At 44.2% G+C, this 15,569-nt stretch overlaps 1 protein-coding gene across 3 annotated transcripts in view; it reads left to right on the top strand.

Moving 5' to 3' along the window:
* kcna4 (potassium voltage-gated channel, shaker-related subfamily, member 4) overlaps positions 1 to 15,569 on the top strand; it is a 64,575-nt gene that overhangs the window by 29,265 nt on the left and 19,741 nt on the right. For 2 of the 3 annotated variants that reach the window (XM_069181446.1, XM_069181448.1), the window contains one exon: positions 8,938 to 13,266. The exons of the other annotated variant lie outside the window; for it this stretch is intronic. The gene's annotated coding sequence lies outside the window, so the exon portion shown is untranslated. Of the gene's footprint in view, positions 1 to 8,937; positions 13,267 to 15,569 lie in introns of those variants that run through there. 3 annotated transcript variants of the gene reach the window in all.

Here is a 15,569-nt window from a genome sequence, read left to right as displayed (position 1 = left end):
GTTATTAAATCTTGGTAGCAAAATGAATTCATTGACGGCACTGAAAAATGTGACACATTTTAAGCTCAAAACCGTGAACTTTTTGCGGAAGTACTGTATGGTCACCGTTGTTGTCGGTATCCGCTGGTCTCGCTATGGGAGTTTCAGAAAATCATGACGTGAGACGGCCCTTCCTGCTCAGTAGTTACTGTCATGACGGATGTCATGTGATGTGAGGGGCGAGTGAATAAGGACAGGCTTTACAGCAGACATTTCACCGCAGAAACGTTCCAGCCTGATCGGCATGCAGAGCTAAGTCAGTTGTATTTGTCGGCAAAACCGTCTCAAAATCGAGAGCAATGTTTCTGTTGGATTGAAAGAGAGGTGTTCACAAGCCTGCTTGCTTACAGTGCGATTGGGCCACAGCACTTCGCCGGAAGTTGTGTTGCCCTGTTCTGAATCACAGAACATGACACTGTTCATACCTGAACGTTTCATCTATTTTGTGATGTAAGCTGGAGGTTTTTACATGTCATGTCATTTACCAAACCGCTTAATACCATGCAGTGTCGGCAAGCAACGAGCACAAGGCAGGGTACACCCTGGACAGGACGTCAGTTCATCGCAGAGCAGGGTACACCCTGGACGGGACGCCAGTCCATCACAGGGCAGGGTACACCCTGGACAGGACGCCAGTCCATCACAGGGCAAGTGCAAGCCAATCACACATGGGGACAGTTTGGATGCCACGGTAAAGGCTGAGGGGGGGAATTTGGCCGGGGTAACGCCCTACGCTTATCGAGAATTGCCCGGGGATCTTTAATGACCACTGAGAGTCATGACCTCGGTTCAACGTCTCACCCGAAAGACGGGGTTTTACATGCTACTGTGTAACTTTGACTTCCATTGTGGCTTGAAGTGCACTCATCAATGCTGATTCTTTCTAACCCCCAAATCTAAAAATAGCTTTGCAGTTCCCCTTTATCAGTTTGTTTTTTACAACCTGGGAAATAGGGGGCACACTGAGCTGGGATTAGGCTCAGAACGCTTAAGTGTTCATGGGTGTCTAGATACTGCTAAGAACCAGGGATTAGACTGAAGAGGAATGAGCAATATTTTTCTCTCCCCTGAACTCTCTGCAGATTCTTATACCAGTGTACCATAATGTGCCCAGATTGAATTTGATTTATAGCAGGCAAGAATTAGGTACGTCCGTCCTGGCACTGAGACTGATGTTCTTCTTGTTTGAAATGGGCTACATTGCATAAAAGAGTCCAACCCCAAGGTTGCTATGTGCTGTGTCAGTAAATATACTCCATGCACTGGTTCAGGAGTATCCCTGTGACAACAGTGTTTGTGTAGAAGTGTTTTTTTCCCCTTTTCCAGTTTTCCAGTTTCCAGTTTCAGATACTGTTAATTCAATGTGACTTTACGTCGCTGTGCAGTTTGATTTAAAGTGCGCCGTGCTGGTGATTATGCAATTGGTAAACCCTTTTGTCACTTCAGATCAAAACTACAATATAGCCTGTGGTCTATCTCAAATGTCATGGCTGATTTATGGTGGCTGATGACTTTGTCATAGGAACTAAAGACGCCCTCTAACATCAATAAATAAATAAAATTCGTTACCGAAAAAAACAACGCAGATAAGATAAATGGCCTGAACAACAATGCTAAATTAAAAACCATATATTTACTTTACTACAGTTTAATTGCCCTGTTCTTGTATTGAACTCATATAAACATATATATATTTGTGTGACAGCACATATGGCACAGGCTATAAATAGCAGGGTGATGTCATCTGCTGCCTGACCCAGAAGGGAGACCTCTGTATTTATAGTCCTCGAGTATTGTGAGGCTTGACAATTCTCATTTGTCCAGCCCCTGGTGATGCACTGAAGCATGAACAAGTTTTTCATCTGCATAATGTTTGCTAATGTTTTGAAAAGCACGTCCCTTTTTCATTTCATTTACTTCTCCTCAATCACCGTTAAGCTTTTTGCGTGAGATTTATGGATTAGATTAACTTCAGAAGCCATTAATTATTCTTTACAGTAATATCCAGAGGCGGAAAAATCAGAGGGCGGTATGCAGGCGCAGGGATGAGCATTGCTGGCTCAGTGCTGGGCCCACGGTTTGATTCCTGGGGTGCTGTCTGTGTGGAGTCTGCATGTTCTCATGTTGGCGTGGGTTTCCCACGGGCGCTCAGGTTTCCTCCCACAGTCCAAAGACATGCCGGTAGGTTGAGTGGTTTCTGGGAAAAACTGGCCCTGGTGTGAGTGTGTGCGCGTCTGTTTGTCTGTCTGTCCTGCAGTAGACTGGTGTTCCCCTCCTCCTGCCTCTTGCTTGCCAGGGCAGGCTCTAGACCCCTTGTGACCCTGTACTGGATAAAACAGTTGGAAAATGGATGGATGGATGGATGGATGGATGGATGTCTTATAAAACAGATTGTTTTTTGGGGTTTAAGGAATTGTTTTGTGTATCTGGCAGTCTGCCTTCCCTGATGAAAGTGGAATTCATGCAATAATCAGGCAGTGTTTCTGTGTTTCTGTCACACGACTTTGCCATAGTTACTGTACTGTGCCACAGCACATCACCCAGAAACTATATGCGAGGACTGTCGCGAAACATGAAGCCGATGAGTGAAAATATTTTTTCCTCAAACTTGCCTTGACAAAACAAGAATGACAGCTCTCTGCCGGGGGGGGTCGTGTTATGAGCCGGTTTCATTGAAGAACTCGTAGCCCAGGTTGGTTCTGCTATCACACCCGCCAACGAATTGATTTTTTTGTTGTAGCCCCTGGTCTTGTCTCGTCTGAGGATCCCAGCATGCTCTGGGACTGCAGTGTCGTTCTCTACAGCTGGGCTTCACTGCTCCGGCCTATAAACTCCAGGCCGATTTTCATGGACTGTGGCTGGAATGTAAGAAAACAACAAAGCACACAAGCTGGATAAGAGATTCTCTGTGCAAGAACAAAGCCCCCCCCCCCCTCCGATAAATTCTGGAACGTGTATGAACGTGAGAGGAGTGCTGTGGAAAATCCGAGGGGCAGGAGACAGCCAGGTGCAGATTCAGCCGTTATTGAGCTCAATACCCACAGCAGCCCAGCGCCAGGACTGACCTGCAGGACAGACACACTGCTCAAGTTTCTGACCCTCTTGGTACAGTTTAGCGTCATGTAGCACATGACAGGTGGCTTTGTCCAGCCTCTGGTTTTGGTCCCGTTCTTTGAAGTGGATCACTCTTTCTCTTGGCAAACCCATTAGGAATGAGTCATTTTACTGTTGTTTTTTTTACCGAGTTCTTATCGTGCTTTAACAGACCTTGCAGAGGTTTAGTGACTGACACAGAGCTGCGCAGCTAGGTGAATATATCCTTGTATTTATTTGATCCATCCCACAGCGTGATGAAGTACTGACACTACGGCCGTGAATATGTGCCGAGACGTGAGTCCCACTTCAGTGAGGCCGTGAAAAAGTGCAAGAGCAAAGCAGGCGATGGGAGCAGTTCTGTCATTAAAGACAGATTAGTGACGGGAGCAAGTTCTGCAGGCTGATGGGAACGCTCCCCTCCCCTCTCCCAAGCCTTGTAAGAGCTCTGTGGTGCTCTGGGGGCTGGCGCTGCACTGGGAGTGATTGGCAAAATAAACCCTTTATCTATTCCAGCTGCTCTTCCCTCTTCCCGCTAGTCAGGTTTGAAATTCCTTGTCGGAGTCTGGTGCTTTCCTGCGCAGCTGCCAGCGTGATTCCATCATGGTTTTCCATCTGAAGGAGCCCGAATGCCGGCTTTCTGATAAGGAAAGCTTTCTGGCTGAAGACTGAAGGCGGGTTTCACATCCCTCGTCTGTATCCGGGCTGCGCAGGGCGAGGAGACACAGGGCAGGACTGAGGAGGAGCTGGTGCTGGGGCGAGCTCGTGCCCTAGTGGATCCAGGGAAAGAAAGGAATAAAGATCTCACTGCTGTCAAAGCCCAGAAAAAGGACATTTATGCTGCTTGGCAATGTGAACAATTCATTTGTGCTGAGAAAGTACTGGACTGCTACTAAGGGCTCTGTTAGTTGTGTATCAAAGGCAGTGATGGGGAATTGAATAGGTTTAGGGTTACAGATGTGTCACGTTTCATATTTCAGGAATGCGCTCAGTTTAAATATTACCCTTTGTCTGCTAATAAGTTCCAATTAAAATGTGAGCTATGAGTCCATAGCAGTGGAATCTCATAAAAATAGTTAACGACTTGTTTGCTATAGATGGTCACGCTAACATTTGCTCTTTGAACATTTCTTATAGTTTTTCATCTGCTATTTCGTTTTAACACATTGCACGTGTTGTAAAACGGCACTGAGCAGCGCTCTCTTGTTCCCTCTATGGCCAAGGTATTCATCTGGTGCTAGAGAACCAGAACTGCAAATGCAGCTTATTAAAACATTTTGGGAAACTCCACAAACTGGAAATGCACAGGAGAAACACAGGTTACAGTCTGTATCTCACCCCAACTCCTGTGAGTGACTTCTGTTGGTTTAGAGTAAGTGGTTGCTATTATATGCTTTCCCCATGTTTGGTAATGTGGAGCTTTGTACTGCGTGTATTTTCTGACTGTGGCCTTGGGTGACCTGCCTCCATGTCATTTCAATTAATACCTCAAGAATCAGGAGAAACACCAGCTGTGATGCCTCCAGAAGCTCTTCTGCATTCACTGTGAAGACCACTGCCTGTCGGCTGGTGTTATTGCTGATGTCACTGACATTGAGGCAGCAGTCCTCTTCTTGTCTAGACATCGTGTGTTGATGACTGACTCATGATTCCCCGGAAAAAGACATGGTGTGCGGATGCCTGATCCTTGACTCCCCAAACCAGACATGGTGTGTGGATGCCTGATCCTTGACTCCCCAAACCAGACATGGTGTGTGGATGCCTGATTCTCAATGCCCCAGATGAGACATTATGTGTGGATTCCTGATTCTTGCTTACCCACGCAAAACAAGTTATGTGTGGGTGCCCAATCCATTCCCCAAACAAGTGCTAGAAACAGATATTGACGTGGGCATCATGAGATGGACTGAGGTGGCCCTCAGTGACCTCACTTGCTCTGCTGTCTTTATCACCAGAGACCCTGCTTCAGGAAGCTCAGAAGAGAGAGCAATATAGATTTTCTTTAAAGAACTACTTGGGTGTGGGAATAAATGTGACCCTCTTGTTTTCTGGAATCCACTTAAATGTGTATGACAGATATGACTGTTTGTCAGCTCTGTGCATTGCTGTAATGTGATTGCAGTATAAGAGTATTGGAATCTTTTAAGTGAGACATTATCCAATTTGTGCTTCATTCTTCTACAGTATATGATCTTTTTGGGTGCTATTTCTTTGAGGGCAGGGGTGAATACATTTGGAGGTGACTGTATTATTCAGTGGTTACAATGAAAACCCAATTTCAGTATAGAAGTATAGCTTCAATAAAGTACAAGATAGACCCATGTCACTAATGCGCCATAGCTACCGTGGAATATAGTTATTCAATTACAGCTTTGTGAAGTTTATAGTCAAGTCTTGTCTATATCTTTAAGTGAGATGGTGAGAAAATTGAAAAGAGACTTTGGTTTATGTCTGTGGTGTGACAGCTATGTTTATCACAAAAGCGAAACAAAAGTATAAGAAGTAAAAAAAGACATCAAAACACCCGTTTACAGAAAAGACAACGGCTGTGCGTGGGAAGTTAAAAATAGTCCATCCAGAAATACAAAATGGGAAAGAGAAACAAGACAATCTGCAGTTCTCAGAAATCTTGGCTGCACTGTAATTTTATAATAATCATAATATTTTATACGATTAAATGTTTTAGATTTTATTATCTTTATAAATTATTAAATGAGGAAACTAATATGAATGTGTATGGAAACTAACAGGAACATTTTGAAAACGAAGCAGATATGTGTCCTTGACATTCACTGGGGAGCTTTGGTAAGATCCAGATTGATTTCCTGAACCAACGGGACCTTTTGGCAATAACTGGCACTTTCGCACATGGTTGGCCGGCTCCATTCAAATGCAAAAAGGAGTAAATGCGATGGTAATCAAAACAGTAGTGACAGTGGGTAAGGAGTCACAGCTCCGCATCCTCCCTGCCTTTCTGCTCTCTCTTGCATTGCAACTTCCCTAGAAAGCCGCCAGCGTAAGAAATGGCCCGACATCAAAGTTTTTTTTCCTACAGGGAAATTCCCTGTTGCTCTTGCCTGACATGCTAACGTTTGCCCAGCCTTTGGGACACTTGCAATTTAAGAAAAAAAGGCTGGCATCAAGCCAGCAGCCATATCACTCTGCAACACGCAACTGGCAGCCCTACTGAAGCTCAGCAGGTGTGAGCCTGGTCAGTATCTGGATGGGAGACCTGGGAAAAACTAAGGTTGCTTAGGAGCCAGTAGGGGGCGCTCACCCTGCGGTCCATGTGGGTCCTAATGCCCCAGTATAGTGACGGGGACACTGTACTGTAAACAGGCGCCGTCCTTCGGATGAGACGTAAAACCGAGGTCCTGACTCTCTGTGGTCAGTAAAAATCCCAGGGCATTTCTCGAAAAGAGTAGGGGTGTACCCCCGGTGTCCTGGCCAAATTTCCCATTGACCCTTACCAATCATGGCCTCCTAATAACCCCCCTCTCTGAACTGGCTTCATCACTCTGCTCTCCTCCCCACTGAGAGCTGGTGTGTGGGGAGCGTTCTGGTGCACTATGGCTGCCGTCGCATCATCCAGGTGGGGCTGCACACTGGTGGTGGTGGAGGGGAGTCCCCATTACCTGTAAAGCGCTATGTAAGTGTAAGCAATTATTAATTATTATTATCAAAAATTCGGCACTGCTTAAAAGGAAGGAGTTCGGCCTGTTGCATGCAGCAGGCTGTGAGAGCACAGGGCTGGTGCACAGCCTCTCCGCCCACAGCAGACAGACAGGGCAGGGGAATGATTTAACTTGCCACTTCGCTTCAGTGTAGGAATCCCAGCGGGCATGCGTCTGTGCCACAGCAGCTGGGCCTGTTGCCTTAGTTTAGTTTTAAGATAAGAAAGACTTATCAGTGTTTCCCGCTCCTCTTGTTTTTCGTGGCGTTGGGCTTTGGATGGTATTTCTGTTGGACTTTAGTCACCTTCGAGCTAAACCAAATGTGGACAGACGTGATCGTACACAGGAGTCCATAGTGATATAACCTATCGATGTATACGGATGATTTACATCGTCAATTTTCCGGTTGTTAAGCAAATCTATGGTCGAAGGTAAAGAGATGCTTCTTTCAATGTTTTTGTTGTATTTCACTGCTTCAGGGGAAAGATTCCTGAAGCTTGCCAGTCCTCACCTCGTACTTATTTCCTTCCTTTAATTGCCTCAGAAGGGAAATTTGCTATGCAGGCAGGTAAGAGACATAGAATAACACAATACATAATACATTTAACACAACACCAACCCATTAGCAGATAATAGACATACTGTACATGAAGGATGAGAAAGAAAACAAAATGAATATGTAAATAAAATCTACATTCATTTCTCCCCATTAAGCAAGTGAATAGCTGTAGGAATAAAAGATGTCTAAATCGACACCCAGATGGGAGGAACTCAGATTGACTGTGCAAGGGGTGGTCATGACAGTCAGTGCTCATACTGGCTGTCTGCACTATTTGCATGACATAGATGTCTGAAAGCTGTAGCTGTTGTGCACCAATAACTTTGCTGGCTACCTTCGCTGCCCTGCTCCGTCTGTTTTTATTGAGTGTATTAAGGTTACCAAACCAGGCTGCTGCAGAGAACGTTTGGACACTTTCAATGAAAGTTCCATAGAATAAAGTCATTGTTGTAGCGCACACATTAAAAGAGCGCAGTTTACTCAGGAAGAACAATCACTCTTGGCTCTTCTTACATAGGGCGTCCGTGCTCTCCTGTAAGGTTCACTTACTGATGAACAGTCGTGCCAAGTACGACTACCCCAGCTCCTGCTACATCCCCAAAATGGAAAGGAAGATAAACAATACAAACAGTTCTGTGAGAAAGGACACAACGCAACACGCCTAGCTGGCAGATGGCACAGTGGCGCACTGGTTAGCATTGGTGCCTTGCAGTTTTGGGGCCCTGGGTTCCTTCTGAACCTGGCGTGCTGTCTGTCTGGGGTATCGTGCAGTGTACGTGTTGCGTGCTGGGACAGGCTCTGGCACCTGTGACCCCGTACTGGACAAAGTGGTTTGAAAACGGATGAATGTTCCTAGCCTCTTAAAGGTGCCTACAATCTCTCCCTCATACACAATGGGACAGAAAAGGGCTGGTACTGGTATTGCAGTGATTACAGCTCTCCTGTGTGCAGTCATAGCCGTCCCTGAATGTTCTTACATGGACCAAACACACCAGGGAAACTTGCTCAGTCCTGAGCCGAGCATTCTGGCTCTCCATGACTGCTAATGGTAGTCCAGTGGTAATCCCTGTTCTTCAGTGAACTGTCAAGAAGCACGGCCCTTTTTTTTGAAAGAAAGATGTGTTTTAAAAACTGCATGCCACTAAATTTAAAGTCTTTTCCTGAAATGTTACAAATGGAGGTCTGCCATGTTTGTTTGGCACGATGGAGTGCGAGTTCATCTGTATACAGTGAATTATGTGTAACGGCAATGTCAGAGACCATCAATGAGGTGCTGTGCTTTATTATATTTATACAGATAGATACACGAACCTGTAATATCAGAACTAAGGTCTTGAAAGGCTTTATTCTCATTGTTTTTCTTGTTTTCTACATTTTCTTCCATTCTCAATATTTTCTGTTCCTTTAAGAGTACAATTACGACACTAGAAAAAGCAAGTGCTGTCTGGAAAAGCGATATATCAGGGTAAAGGCATCGACGTCTTTTTTTTCCTTTTGGTTCTCAAGCTCACTGAACTTTGTTAAGAAGAAAATATTAACGTGGTCTCCCCGCTGTCTTCTTCTTCCCTACAGTACTGTTAAACTTCGGTCCAAAACCAGCTTCCTTGCAAACGAGAGCCCGGACAACGAAGTTAGATGCTACAAAGAAGGAAGCATGTGAAGATCTGACCCAGTCGAATGCCTTAATGAAAATATACAGCAGTTTTCCTTTCGAGGGTAACAATGCTAGGTTTATCAAGGGTATTTTCTGTTTGTTCGTTTGTTTGTTTTTCTTAAGTGTGAAACAATTTTTTTCTTTGTTTGAAATGGTTGTTAATATTATTTAAATATCACGGACAGACATTCTGGTTGCAGTTCTTTTACAAGTCTGCCCTGATGGTGTAATAGAGTAACCAAGCGAATCATTCAGTGGTTGCAGTCAGTCTTCTCTATGTGGCTAGCAGTTTTATTTTCCTTGTTGTTGATATTGTTTTATTTTTAAATCAAACACCACTGGCAAAAGTGGAGCTGCTGAACATGTAACATATATATATATTATTTTCCTTAAAAAATGCATTTACAGCTGCATTCCTACAGCTCTTTAATCACAATTGCCTACTGCACTTATATCAAAACTTTTGTTTGCCTCCTGTTCCATTTCTGATGCTCCAGGGGGAAGTGGATGTCCTTTCATCATCTTGTTTTGTGTTCCGTGGAGTCCGGTTTGTGTTTCTCCTCTTATCCAATTATCTTCCACAATAACTGATTATTCCGTACAAAAAAGAAAGCTTCTGAGAAAGCTCTTGAATGCCGATGCGTGTGTGGGAAGCAAGTCTGTATTGCACAGAGCAGGGCAATAACTCAAATCTGAAAGAAAGGAAGTGAAGTGGGGAAATAAATTAGTGTTACACCAGCCAAAGATCCTGCTTCCCTCCAGTGGGTAGTTCAGCAACGCAGTAAAGGGAATGCCACGTTTTCTGCCGGGACATGGGCTCTTTCTAGCTCATATAGCACTGCTGTGAAAACGGACATTGTCCATGAAGTAAACTCTGTCCTGTGCTTGTTACATGCTGAATTGGCGGCCCTGCACAGGTTGGTAAATAAGGGAAAGAGACCAGAAGCCACCAGAGGACTTCACAAGCTGTCCCGGCAGGAATGATTTGTTGTCCCTGATAAATGGTTCTGCTCTGTGCAACATTAATTAGCTTCCCCCTGGTAAACTGCATGAAGCCCTTTCTGAATATCCAGACTTCATGCTAACAAGAAGCACCACCCATGCTATTGTGAGCAGGAAGGACAGCAGATAGGGAATCTCCAGCGACACATGGAATAGGAATTCTGAGAAACAGGAGAAGGAACTGAAATCTGGAGAATACGGGTGAAGGACAGGGCTCATTTCAAGTGTACATATGTCAGAGCTCTATTTTCTATACTTTTTAAATTCTTTTTTTACGTTTTGGAGATGTGGATGAGTGCCGTGTACTTGGACAAATGTGGAATGACAGAGTATTGCCATGCACAGGACTGAAGAGAGGCAGAGGAGGTTTGCGTTTCAACCTTTAATGTCTAAAATGGATAGGCCCACGACGTGGAGAGGAGCTGAAACAGAAACGGACTCGTTTGCTATGTGTATCACCACACAGGAATCCTTTCTGTCTGATTCATGTTTGCGAAAGAACTTAAAGTCAAATATCTCTGAAAATCTAACTTACGATAGGTTTATAACCAGTCAAAATCCTAATCTTTAAAAGACAGTATTATTTACTTTGTCTTTTATGCACGTACACCAAAGTGGTATTCTGGAAGCTATGATGGATGGGAAAAAGTAATATTGAAATATTGACCCAGATTAAATCATAAGTGCAAATTGTAAAGAGCTGGTTTCCACTGGGGAGAAGGTCGAAGCCCACCACTCACAGGAAACAAAGCCTGTCACGTCCGAATCCCAATGCTCATTGGATCTGGGCCGCAGGGAGTGCTGTTCAGACAGGGGGAAGCACACACTGTGCTTGGAGAGATGGAACATATATAATATTAATAGCTTGAACAATGCGCAACTTCACCAGTAAGGTACCGGTTAATTTGATATCAATAGCAATTCTCCTATACTGCTGTTAAAAACATCATTGGGCACGGATTCCAATTAATGGAAGAACATCTGTAATCCACCTTTGTCTTTTGAAAAACTGTCGCCCTTCCTAAGCTCTGGGTGTGGGGTAAATGAAGCTGACATGATCGTTCGGGTCTTGCCTTAGAGTCACATGTTATTCAGATGACTTCGGTACTGAGACTAGGACAAGAGGCAGCTGGTGTGAGATCCACCACAGGCATCTGACTTCCTTCTTCAGTCCGCTGCCCTCAGACCGGTGCGCCGAAGACAGCCTGGCGCCCTCATTGGACTGAGAGTGTCCAATCACCCCAGAAGTGATCCAGTCCGAAGGCAGGAGTGGCAGGAGGAAAGAGACTGGCCTTTGAGTTTGGAGAACTTTGTTTGAGCGTCCTGAGTGGAGTGGACATGTTGATATTGCGATCAAAGCCATTGCATACTGGAAATCATATTTTTTTACCGATTCGTTATTTTTTAAGAAATGTAACTATGGTTTATCAGTAGTGCTTTCGGTTCAAAAGGTATTTTTGTATCTGCAATTTATTGTTCAAGTTCCCCTAAGAGTATGACCTGAGAAGATGATTTCATGTGTATTGCCAGTGTCCGGTCATTCAACTTCTGGCGAGTCCATACCTTAGTGATGCCATTTTTTAAATAATATACCAGAAAACAACCTTAAATATGAAGAATGAGGAATGTTTTATTTTTAAATGGTCTGCTACCCCAAACTCTATTCTAACTTTACTGCACTACGAAGGTGACCACCTGACTCAGTGCTGACTGTATCTGAATGTGTGGGATGGATTTGTTCAGCACGGAGCGGATACAGATACAGACGCCCGTCAGCTTGTTTCTAACTCCTCAGAGAAACCTCAGGGGGAAAACTGAGCGGAGCACCCTAACGTGGTCCACTTTTGTCAAATGCATGAATGTGATAGCCCACTTCAGCAGTGTATAGCCACAGACCCGCAGATTTCACTGGTACGTGGGAATGCTCAGACACACTGTACAGGGGAGCAGTGTGGCCTGGTTTAGTGATCCATGAGTTCAATTATTTCTGGACAATAGCCACCTCTTGCCAGGTGGCTATGCCTTGATGCAAGACTTTGATAAAGATTTACTGTGGTATACTGCAGTTAAAACATCGTAAATCACATTACAGCACAGTAAAATCAGAGTAAATGCATGCAAAAGTGTGGTCAAGGAAGTAAATGCATAGTAAAAGGCAAGAAAAGCATCTGAAAACCTCCAGAAGCCCTGTACAAATTTGCCTTGGCCACCATTCACTGGGAAAGGCTCCTTTCATTTCCATTGGGTTTATAATGAAACCTCCGTATTGCTGCGCAGTGCTGTAATATCTCCTGCAACAGACAGGCTTGGTCACTTGGTTCAGGGTCATCTGAAACTTGCAGTAATGAAGTTCTCTTAGACAACAGAGTGCTGGAACTCTCACACTGTTCCAGAGCAAAAAACCATACTGTAGATGGTGATCATGAAGCGCATTTCTGTGCTACACCCGTCTGTTTAGAGAGTTCTCATCCTGGGACTTGGGCAAAAGGCCAGATGGAGAGACCCTTCCTTATGGGAAAATGTTAGTAATGATTTAGTGTTTCCTTCAACCTTTGATCTCATGCTGTTTTTGTACGGGTTTAGTACTTTCTTAAAAAGTATTCTGGTGAATTATAAACAGGAAGATGATGTAAATCTTTGGTATCTTACCCCCTCCGTCACAAAAATGATTTAAACAGTACAACGCTAGAAATTCTGAAACAGGACTGTTCTGGTTCTGTGAGTCCGAGGATTATTAATCTAAATGACCCACTGTAATTCAGCTCGGTATTGGCTGAAATGGACCAATTCCACAATTTCTCCCAGCTTGTGAGGAGCTGCTGCTTTAAAGAGCTCTGGAAATCTGCAGACACACCTCCAGGACCAGGCCACCCCTGTCCTAAAGTACATAGTTTTGTATTGCAAGACTGAATATACTGTACTATTGCTGTTCCTGTTGCTTGATGATTTTTCTGAAGGGTTTCTGACCACCTGTGCATTGCATGAAGCTTTTGTTTTTTTAGAACTGCCTCCTTATTAAAACAAATCTATGTCAATTTTTTTTCATTTATTTGGGTGCTACAAGCAGTTGGTTTTTTTGGGGACCCCCCTTTTTTCTGTTTTCAGTAAGGCAACCATTGAACTCATGGACTTTCTATATTTGTATCCTTTGAAAGGCAGCAATATCGGCAAGGACGAAAGATAGAATTATGTGCAATGATGATTCAAAGATCATAAATATATTCAATAAAAAAGAAAAAACAAAATGACCCTAGCACTTGTTTCTTGTGTCTTATTACTGTGTCTTGTGTCTGTACTGTGTGACCGGCTCTTGTTTATTTTAAGGTGGCCCGGACATCCATCAAGTAACGATGCATACTGATAAAGATTGTGCCAAACTAATCAGGGCGAGATGAAAATGCAGCCGTTCAGTGAATTTGGAATGAGTTTCTGAAACGCTTCCCCTCCCACAATGCACTAGACCTTGGGCGGGCATTGCCTATTCAACAAGGGGGAAAGGTCAGAGGTCATTTTCAAATGTCCCAGTGCCACTTATTTTCTGTTGTTTCTTTTTTCTGATACACGACACCCAAAGCCATTCATGTTTAAATATTTAAAATGAGTGCTGTGTCGAGTAATTACTAAACTTTGGGACTGATGCCAGCCCAGCACATCAGTCAAACTGCAACAATAGGCCAGTTGCTGGGATCTTATGACTTTACAGATATAGCAAGAATCCTGGAAATGAATAGAGGTTTTTATTTTGCAAGACATGCAATCAGCCTCAGTAAACTCTACTTAATGTTTATTTGGAAAACGTGACATGTCACAAGTCTGAAAGGTGAAAATAACATGGATCAGGTCTTGATTTGAAGTAAAGGCTGAAAAAGCTTGAGCAGATTCAAAAAATGAGAAAACTAGTTTCTTCCCATTACTTCCTCTTACCGCTAAACCTATGGTTTAGAAAGTTTCCAAACTAAGACCATTTTACATTTCTATGCAAAAACTTCAGAAGACATTACAGCCACTAGCAAAAACCTGTGATAAATCTTCGCTAAGCATGGTTTAGTTAAGGTTAATTTGCTTGGACAGGATGGTGTAGCCTTTTTTAACCCAAAACCAGGACCACCACATGTCCTTTGATGCAGTTGTGAGATACGACAGACGGATATGAGAAAGGAGAAAGGCTTTTGAGACACACAGATGACTGTAATGTCATTCTGACTGTGGTCTACCGCAGAGGTCAGCACATTAAGGCAGGGCAGACAAAAGCTATTCCTTAGGAAACAAACGCCACAGCAGAACAAGTCACGTATAAAAAAAGCCTGATGACTTATTTCTTGCTGCAGCACAGGGACTGTATTTATAGAGCCCTCCTGTCACTTTCTTTCACGGGCTTAGTTTCTGAAATGCTTCGGTCCGCTGTGGAACGCGACTCTAAAGACGTTCTATTATTGAATTAGGAAAAAGGGCTTTTGGGAAAATTTATAAAGATTAGCCGGGATCTGAGGGAGACAGTGGAGTACATCTGGTTCTATTATAGCTGGGGTTTACACCTGTCAATGTCCCCCAAGAATAGGCTCCGTTCCTCGTGGTGGTAACATAAGACTGATCACCGAACAATATGCCAACTCTTCTTGCATAGCTGTGGGAAGCTGTTTTTATCAACGGCAGCCCTGCCTGTCCTGCAACACTGTGCCCATCAGCCCAGAGAAATCTGATGCCTGGATGACACTACCACAGCACTTTAGATTGGCGGCTCGGCCCTGTCCATATGGAAGATGAGTAACACTACACCTAGCTTCCCCTTATTTACACTGTATTGAATGTTAGGGTTTTATTTAAAGGGACTATCATTTTGTCATGGTCAGAGTCTCTTGTGCACAGGTGTGTGTGACTGTGTGTTACGCCCACTGTGGACCAAGTTCCCTCATAGCTGCTGATGAACAGGTTAAGGCAATGTTAAAATGGTATCAGACTTTGTTTAGCATATTGGTTTGGAACTGTGAAATCCCTTCGTTTGTGGTAAATAAACTACATTGTCAGCCTACCCGATAAAGTAATACATAGATATATTTACTCCTCATCTGTAGTATATAAACAGAAAATCTGGAGTAGGAGATCTGAAATCAATGTCTGTCATGTTTGCTTTTCCATTCAAAGCCACTCTGTTGCCGTCTGCACTAAAACCTTATCTGATCTGCTCCTCAGCCCAGTCTGGCCCAGTGTTTCCTGTGATGAAAAGCATGCCGCTGGGAGTCCCTGCGGGCTGATGAGAAAACGGTTCGCTGGCGTTGGGCCGGAGGAGGTGGAAACAGGCTTTCGCGGGCCGAACCCTCCTTTCGGCGACCGGCTCGAACACGGCCCAGCCCGGCGATGAAGATATCAGACACCGGGGCAGTGGCGGGGGCACGGGACCGACAAGACAGTGCGCTATGGAGGGAGGAGGAGGTCGCTGCCTTGGTGTGTGAAAGCTGAAACGCGGCTAGCTGGACGGGTGTGCTTTCTGAACGAGGTCTGAGAGGGGAGTTGGCTGCTGTCTTCCTGGGCAGGATCACGTCAGGCCTTT

Source organism: Lepisosteus oculatus, chromosome 21 (genome assembly GCF_040954835.1).
Source record: "Lepisosteus oculatus isolate fLepOcu1 chromosome 21, fLepOcu1.hap2, whole genome shotgun sequence".
Taxonomy (NCBI): domain Eukaryota; kingdom Metazoa; phylum Chordata; class Actinopteri; order Semionotiformes; family Lepisosteidae; genus Lepisosteus; species Lepisosteus oculatus.
The sequence above is the reverse complement of the archived record's forward strand: the minus strand, read 5'-3'. Positions and strand labels throughout refer to the sequence as shown.